The sequence below is a fragment of the Culex pipiens genome, chromosome 3 (genome assembly GCF_016801865.2).
Source record: "Culex pipiens pallens isolate TS chromosome 3, TS_CPP_V2, whole genome shotgun sequence".
NCBI lineage: Eukaryota > Metazoa > Arthropoda > Insecta > Diptera > Culicidae > Culex > Culex pipiens.
Genome location: NC_068939.1, coordinates 135494468 through 135503820, shown reverse-complemented (window position 1 = coordinate 135503820; position 9353 = coordinate 135494468). Strand labels below are relative to the sequence as shown.

Below are 9353 nucleotides of genomic sequence, written 5' to 3'. Positions count from 1 at the left end.
GCATGCAAAGCACAGGCTTGCATACAAGCCCGTGCGCGTGTACTGCGCAAGTGGTATCCAAAGCAACATAAAAGTGGTTGTTTCAGACAGAAGAGCCTACTGAGCAACATCGCCACCCACCAACATAAGAATGGCATCCATGTGGTGTGTTGCGCAACATAAAATCAACCGTATTTAATTCCAACCCGGTCCCGGTACCTGTGCGACGTGACATGGCCACGCTAACTTTGGAGTTCCGTTCCGACACCGCGCAGCATGCGTTCAGTTCTCATCGGTTCTTCTAGCGCTACGGGCACGGACTACTACGACTGCTTCTCGTTCGGCGGCGGCGTTGCACACCTTGTGCGGAGCAGGTCATTAGATTGCCCGAAACAAACAAGTCGCGGCCTCGCGGAGGTGTGCCGCACAACAACAACACCAGCGAAACTGCTTAGCTGTGTTGAGGTGCCCCAACCATACAAGCTCACCTGGAATACCTGTTGAGTCCGGGGTGTTGCTGCGTGCGTGTGAGTGTTTCGCGTGTGTGCATACTGCTTAAGATGTGCGCGTGATAACTCGCGCCGCTGCTGCTCTGCGCCTACTCATTTATGCGACTTCACAGTGCGCCGCAGCGATCTTTGCGCAGAGTTCGTGCCATGAAGTCACCACTTCTTGAACGGGAGGCGCAACAGGCTGTGAAAGGTTCCGCTGGAAAGGGTTGCTAGATATTTTTGGGGGGACGAAACAGAACGAAACAGTCTGATTTAGTGCAAACAAAGCCAATTTGGGGCACGGAGTGGGTGAGCTATCGGAAAAAAACCGCGGAATACTTGGAAACTTGCTCCAGGAAAGGGCAAAAGTGAGTAAAGTACGTGAACCGCGAGGAAGTTAATATTACAAGAAGAAACGCCCGAAAGAAGTAGCGCTCAAGTGTTGGGTAGCCCACGAAATATTAAAGAAAAAGTCGGATGGAACAAGACTTGCCCGTCATTTCCGCTGGGGATTAGTGCTGAAGAGATCAGAAGAGGTCGGAAGGTTGTTCGGTGGTGGTGGTATTGCAGGCAGATCATCCGCGTGGAGTACCATATGGGCACATGAGAAGAAGTTGGTGTTGAAGTTAGAGTGGAGTCAGCATAAGTCATCAGGCGGTGTTGCAGCAAGTGAAGAACACACATTCAAGGTGAGAAAAGTGAGCTGATTTGAGTTTTATACTGGTAACATTAAATTACGCTGAGTTGATTAGGGAAAAAACAAACTTTTTGATGAATAAGCATGACAAACTTAGCAAAGTTCTAACAGCTATTTGGCAATTTAAGCCTGTTTATATTGGATTATTTCAAATGTTGTGATAAAAGTGGAAACAGTTCCTTCCTTGCCCTGATACAATGTGTAAACTAAAAGGATATACAATTTAAAGAAAAAAAAATTAAAACATTTGTCAAATTAAATATTGAATTTTAAAGTCATTCTTAGTGAGCAGTTTCGAAGCAGCATTTAAAAAATATCATAGGCATTATGGCATCTACAGTGGTGGTCCCATTTATTTGCAATATCTACAAACCTGAAACACTTTTTTTGGAACACAAAAAATTTAATTTCTGGATTATTTTTTCCAGAATGGACAAATTAGGGGAAATATACCCTTTCTATTCAAACACCTATCTTCATCATATGGAGAGTTTGATGCTCGATTAAAGCTCCAAAAATACTTTTCAGGCTATAAACTTACCAGCAACAGCACCGCCTCGAGTAAGCACGCAAATTTATGCCACTTACTGGCCAAAAAGATAAAATTTAATGCACTTTTGATCATAATTTCTATTTTGCGAGACCATTTCTCATCATTTAGGTGGCACACACATCCACACGCAAGATCAGAGGTTAACTGCTTAACGAAAGTCGCCATCAATATCTTTACACTTGCGCTAACGATTTCAAAATGCTTAAGATATAAAATTGCTTCCAACTACCGGCAACATGTTCTTTTGACCATTATTTAGTCACTCACTTGAAAAATAATCCCGAAAAATGTAAATAATTAGCAAGCACCAACAAAAAAAACAAACGCGCTAAGTCTTTTGACGTTTCAATTTTGAATACCGATTCTAATCGAAGGCTGAAGAAAACCGAGCGAGGAGCGAAGGCAAATAAAGAACAAAGGGTGGCCACCAACACCACCAACATGCTGGTGCAGCACCTGTTGGTGTGAGCAAGTGCTGCCAGGAAACTTTCGCTATAAATGCTACTTTTCGTGAGTGTTCGCTTAAAATTTCATCAATTTTGGAAGCACTAAGCAGACCCAAAAGAGCGCTGGAAGAAAAAAAGAACTAAGCTGAAAATAGAAAAATGAGCGTGGCACAATGCACCCGACTGATTAGAATGCATTTTTGAAATATTTTTTTTTAATGCTTGTAAAAGGAATCGCATAACTTTTAATAAAAGTGAAAATAAACAGAAATGTTCACAAAAAGTTGCTCTACTCGTTGGTGTACTTGGTTTTAGTGAATTTCAAGGAACAATCCAGATTATCCAGCATCATTCAAACACGGCCGCTTATTAGGCTTAAAATGAGAATATTTCCCCTACTTAAATCATTTGGATCATAAAATATTCTATGATTGTGTGAAAGGAAGAAACAAAAAAAAACATTAACCATGTAACTGTATTTAAGACATTAACAACAGCAATATTTCAAAATCTTCACCAGATATTTAAACCCATTTTTCTATTATATTGTCTCTCATTTTGTAATTCTTACTTGCCCGGTTTTGCCAAACAAACAAAGAAGACTAAATACTAAATTTAAAGTTTAATTAAAAAATATGAATGCAAACAAATCTTCTAATATCATTACAACTATGCTACTGCCAAAAGATAACAAAATAACTAATAATTCATAAAAATACAGCGCATCAGAAAAAACACCGTGCAGCCCTGTACGGACACATTATCCGCTGTCAAAATACCTAAACTCTAAGTATCCAATCCAACTTTTATGTACAGTACCATCCCGATTTTGGCAACACTCAAAATAATTTGGTATTTTTGCTCTCGTAATACTTTCAAATCATGAATTTATTAGTTATTCCTTTTAATATTATTATTTTTTATGCAAATAATATCTTTTATCATATGTCAATTTATTTTTTTGATAGTCGAAAAATAATCTTTTTCCTTTATTACGTGATTTATGGATATTCCAAAATGGCGATCCAACCATTCAAAATTGACTAAATAGGGTTGCAGGATACAAATCTAATGGTGTTGTTCATGACTCGATTATCCGAAGTTCCATACAAACATTCGGATAATCGAACTTCGGATAATCAAGTCTTCACTGTAGTAGGAAATAAACATTTTGCTCAGAATTCACCAATTAGATGGGTTTGTTTTGGGTTTGTTGTTCGATGAATGGAAAATACAACAACATTTAACAATTTTTTTACAAGTTTAAAAAATACGAGTCTTTGGTTTTCGACAATTTTGTGATAAATCGTTTTGTGATTACTTTTTGAAAATTCAGTGTAATAGATTAAAACAACGTTTTAATTAACTTTTTAATTTTATTTCAAAACTGCAAAGCGTGTCGTTTGCTCGCGCGACTCGATCTAGAATCTTCTGTCATTCGCCCACACTGACAGATACGAGGGGCTGCTCAATGCACCTACGTCACATTCAGCAATAATACATTTCATCCAAGATTTCATCAATAGTTTTTACCCTCGACTATTATGGTATTAGAGGGACGGTTGAACAATATTTTTGTGCTACTTAGATTGTTTAAATTTCTGAAAGTATTTCAAAAATTTAATAGCCATCTAGATTTGGCAGTTTATTTCTTTGGCTTCAGCATTTTACTGCTTGAAGTTGAAGAATAAATTCCCTTCCTAGATCATCTCCCAAGACGTTCAAAGTCGCCTCAGGAAAACCATGAGCTGGCACAACCATACGGCTATACGCTCCCAGATTGTGAAGCAAACCTCGTACGTGACCGCAATGCAAAATTGCAATGCAATTTGCGTTTTGGAAATGGTTTAAACTTGTACGAACCCGGTCAACGACAAAGTTTCCGACAAAACCCTGGGTTTGCATCCATGGCCGTTCTTGCATCATCATCATCATCACCGTCATCGTGTAATCCGGAACAGCCGGAACCAATGTTCTCTCTGCTCGTACTAGCAGTAGCACCAGATTGGACCGTTCTTAATGCTGCATTCAATCTACTCCTTCACGTCGATACATTTGCATAATAATAACACAAATCAATTCGATGTTGCGGTAAATGTGCAGAATCGTTCTGAGCCTCGGGTTTCGGTTTTGTTGAAGATTCTCACAATTTAATGGAAATTCTCTCTTGTCGGATGGTTGCTATTTCGAGGTCTACCGAGCAATTATTTTTGCATAAATTTAACAATTGATTCTTCAACGATAATATTTGTACAAGTCAGTTCGTAGAAATATGATAAGCATTTCTTAAATTTACATTGTATCATCTTCCAGGAAAAAAATCAAGCAAATCTCATTTGATTACAGAATAGAGCAATAAAATAATCTTTATCTAATCGTCAGCATTACTCATTCAAAAAATCCCCTTTAAGATTCCTCATGTACCCACATAATCAGCTTCACACCTTCTGGTGCCGCGACATGACACCAGATTTGGTGTTCTCTCTCTCTGAAAACAACACGCATACACAAATCAACCACAATGACATCAACCAAAACCCTACTCACATTCACACCTCTTTCAACCGCAGCTCGCGCCATAGTTAAGAAAAAAACAAACATCAGCGACATACCTCGAAAGCCACGGTCCATCGTCGCTGCTAGCCTTTCCCATTTTTGTGTGTGATCTCACTCTCTCTCTCTCTCGCTGTGAGAGCACTCGATTTTAGCATTAGTTCCTAACATTAGTTGAATCAAAAAAGTACCCATTCTACGAGCAGTCCCTTAGGTGATCAATTATTAGTTTTTTTTTGCATTTTTGCCTTTCTCACCTTACTGAGGAAAGGCTACAAAATCACTCGAAAAATGAACTTTTTAATTGGACCTCATAGACCTACCGTCATTTACACATATCGACTCAGAATCACTAGCTGAGCAAATGTTTGTGTGTTTGGCTGTGCCGATTTTGACCGTATTGGCCTCATTCGAGTCTTCTTGGGGTCCCATAAGTCCCTATTGAAATTTATAATATTCAGTAAAGTACATCAAAAGTTAAGTTTAAAAAACTGCTGCATACAAATTTCACAATTTGGGAAAAAGTGGCATTTTTGCATGAAAACCTGCCATATTATATATTTTTAGAAAGGTTCTGACATGACCTTTCTTGTGGATTAAGAATTTTCAAGATCTGACTTACCTATCAAAACTTATAAGTTTAAAAAAATGGTCTGAATTCACATAACCTCAACTGGTCGGGTCTGATCGCCACGAAAAAGCCGTGTAGAGGGATACCATTTTCCTCAAAGGCGGTGTCTGTTTAGTCTTGACAAAAAGTCTGTTGGTAGTCTGTTTCTTTTACTCATCACTTATTTTTATTAGGACCTTTTAGGTGCTGCGATCACGTTAGCGGAGATCTATAATTAATGTGGACAGGGACACTCTAGTTGGAATCACTCTATAAATGAGAGGAAGGCACCAACCACCTAAAGGTGGATTAAGTAACGTTTTTTTTAAATGCCAAAATCCCATTGGATATTTTTTTTTCTCGAGAATTGTTAACATTTAAGCTACTACAAATTTTATTTAAAGTTTTGGGCCCTTATCCCTTTTCAAGGTCAATAGCAGGTACAAATATAACAATTTTAAATTTCAAGCATTTATTCCATACATTTGAAACGAAAAGTATCACAATATGCCTAACACATCATAACAGGGCATTTCTCTACCAAAAGCGGTAATGGATTTTATTTGTATTTTTTTATTTGGCTCAAACTTTGCCTCAAAAGTGAAAAGTTGGTCGTCATCAATCATGGCCGTTCATAGTCACCCGCGACAGACACGGACGACGAAACGAAGAAAAACGCAAAAAGTAACTTTTTCAAAACTTTTTTTCGTAAAATCGCGATAACTCGTGATGTTTATAAGCAAACCCCTTATGTCTATATATCATTTTTTTTGTAATTGTCTGCTCTACAACTTTGTAGAACATTGTTACACTCTAAAAAATAACCCTGCAAAGTTAGAAAAAACACGAAATTTTAAAATGAAACATTTTGTTCTAAATGAAAAAATTACCCTTCTGGGTCAATGTAGATTCGAAAAGAACATTAAATTACCCATAAAATAACATGTTCCAAAATTTTGTACAGTCGAGTAACGGAAAATGGGAGAATTTTTAAAACTTTTATAGTGTTTTTTTCGATGAAAAATACGTTTTTTCGGAATTCTGAGTACGCCATTAAATCGGGCGTCTAATTTTACATAAAAGTCCCTTTGACACCAAATTTCTATCTCATCACCGTTTCAGGCTGCAAATTATTGAAAAACACCTCTTTTTTCGCATGTTCAAAAATGGAAGGGGTCGTACCGCCCCTCCGTCACGAGATATCAAAAAACGGACCTCAGATTCGTGATCAGGGACAAAAGTTACCCCTTAGGACAAAGTTTCACGCAAATCGAAGAGGGGTCGGGGCAACTTTTCCCGATTTCGTGTGAGTTGGTAGAGAATTACCCAAATAAAAAAATACGTATTTTGGGAAATTGAGTTTTTGTGAAAAAAAGTTAATAAAAAAAATCTACATTTTTTCCGTGTACCTACATTTTTCTCAATCGTCCTCAACATTACCTACAACTTTGTAAGTAAAATAAATCTTTCCCAGTTGCTGAAGGGAACACCCTTGAAGAGTATCGGGACCGGCATTTACAAAGCGGATTCAGTGGCAGTTTCATTCTCAACGTAATGTTCACATATTAAGGTTTTTTTTTTTCTGTCTGAGTAATCTACCACTGAAACCTGATTATAGGTCTATTGTAGGATTGCCCAATTTACTGTTGTTGGGCCTTTCTGTTGACTTCGCACGCAAACACCATTGTATTGGGTGAACGCGTGTGTCGACCAGCCGAAAAGCCGTAACTCTTGTAGACCACCTTCCATGCGTTCTTCTTTTATATTGTGCATCGCTAGAACCAGAGCAGTATTGTATTGCTATATAAGCTCTTCTCAGCGCGCGGCCAAGCTTCTTACACAGCACTGCTAGGTTCTGAGCACAACCTTTGCACCGGGTGATAAATGCTAGGCGATTATTTGCACTCGAAAAACGCTTGGAAGGTTGGGCCGGGGAGCCAAGGATTTGAACCCGAGTTTTTTCACAAGCAGGAATTTGCGTTGTAAAGCAACCGCCTTACTCGCACGGCTGCGGCTCCCCACATATTAAGGTTAATGTTAACATTCCATAGGTCGCTTCCCTAAGGTGTCGTGATAAGGTCCAGTTTGTGACGATACACTACCTTCCCTTACTAAGTAATCTATTCCAGAAGGTAAAAGATCACCAGTTGTGTTGGTCCGAGCCGGGATCTGAACCCCGATCTACCGCTTACGAGGCGGAAGCGTTACCTCTGGGCTATGTGGCTCGGTCCCTACAACTTTGCCGAAGACACCAAATTGATCATAAAATTCACTTAAAGTTACAGCTGTTTATATATTTACATACCATTTTTGTATGGACAGCTGACAAAATTGTATGGAGACTTGTATGGGTGAACCGATGACACAAAATAACTTCTTTGGTCATAGGGAAGGCCCCGACAAAGTTTGAGCCAAATAAAAAAAAAAAATACAAAAAATAAAAGTGGTTGAAATCGGCTGATTTCGTAGAAAATTGCTCATATGTTTTAGTAGCTTGGAACTAGAATACTGTTCACGTTATTTCTGTCACACAATAAAAAAAGACAGAGAAATAAATACCATACATTTAAAATATATAAGCAGTTTCGTCTAATGCCCTGCACTATATTTTAACGACACTGAAAAGCTAATAGTTTGATTTTATAACAAATATAATGTAAAATATAATATTGAAAAGGTGGCTGGAATATATGGAAGCATAAAACTGACAAAACATTCAGATTCAGAATTGTCATTTGTATTTCCAAAACCTTTTATTTATTTGTCGCTGTAGATGAGTTCCAGCACATCAAAAAAGAAACTAAATGAAAAAAATGTGTCCAAGACATCAAAGCTCCAAAACTGCACAATTGTTCAGAAAATGATATGTACTGTGTGCAATCAGAATCAAAAATATATTTTTGCAATTCCGTCGTGAAACTACTTACTTTTCCTGTCATTCTTGAACGACGAAATAGCCTACTTTTCTGTACCAAAAATAACAGAATCGAATAGCAACACTTTTCAAAATAAATGCTGAAAAGTTCTACTTTTCAGCACTCAAATGGGTGCTGAAAAGTTGAACTTTTCAGCACTTGTTTTGAAAAGTAACACTTTTCTACATTTTTTTGATTTGAACGATTTATTGGCAAAATACATGAAAATTTTAAATAAAATTTCACTCAGTGTGAGTTTTTTTGAATTGCAAAAAATGTTGTATGGAACTCGTTGCAAAATTTGATTTTTTCAGCACTCTTCGTATTTATTCAACTCGGTGAACCTCGTTGGATAAATGTACGACTCGTGCTGAAAAAATCCTCTTTTTGCAACTTGTTGCATAAACTACTATTACACAACTTTCATCCTTTTTCAACTAATTAATGCACGTTATGGACAACTGATGCCAAAGGTGGCACCAATGACGGCAGTGCTTGACTCTACGCGGGATTCGGGAAGCATGATTTGCAGTGTTTTGCGACGAGCCAGAGCGAGATAAAGATATGCAATGCATTTTCCCAGATCAGTCGGTTGGTGTTGTTGTTGGGGCGGCTTTTAGTGCCGGTTTTGTATCTCGTTAATGCTGTCGTGTGTACCTTTCTAGCGAAAATGCAACCTTTGCAGGCGCGAGAGGCACATAAACACACACACATACAAACACATTAACTCAAAGGGAGAACATCACGACACAACCACCACACCACCAGGCAGTTCGTTAGCTTAGTGATCCATAAACTTGACGAACAAACATTGCACTGCTGCAGCATGGTTGGCTGGTGGCTGAGAATATTACTAGCGAGTCAGCCGAAATAGTGCGGTTGTTGATTCGCGGCACGTAGAACTGTGGAAGCTTCAAAGTTTAGAAGGTTGTGGATGTGAGCTTCCGGGCGGTTTGATTTTTTTTTCAACGTATTAAAAATTTAATGTCTCTTACTCAAACACAAATCACTAGACTCGTTATCTTGTAAATATCAGTGTTTTTAATCTCATTTTATTGCCCATAGATTAGTAGTAGCTTAACCCTCTAATGCCCAAATTTTTTTTTTCG

The 9353-nt window shown here is 38.1% G+C and overlaps 1 protein-coding gene across 1 annotated transcript in view; it reads left to right on the top strand.

Annotated features, from left to right (window-relative positions):
- The first annotated feature begins 280 nt into the window (after nucleotides 1–280).
- The window catches only part of LOC120413785 (trophoblast glycoprotein), a 49819-nt gene continuing 40746 nt past the window's right edge, over nucleotides 281–9353 (top strand). The window contains exon 1 of the mRNA XM_039574734.2: nucleotides 281–1159. The gene's annotated coding sequence lies outside the window, so the exon portion shown is untranslated. The remainder of the gene's footprint in view (nucleotides 1160–9353) is intronic.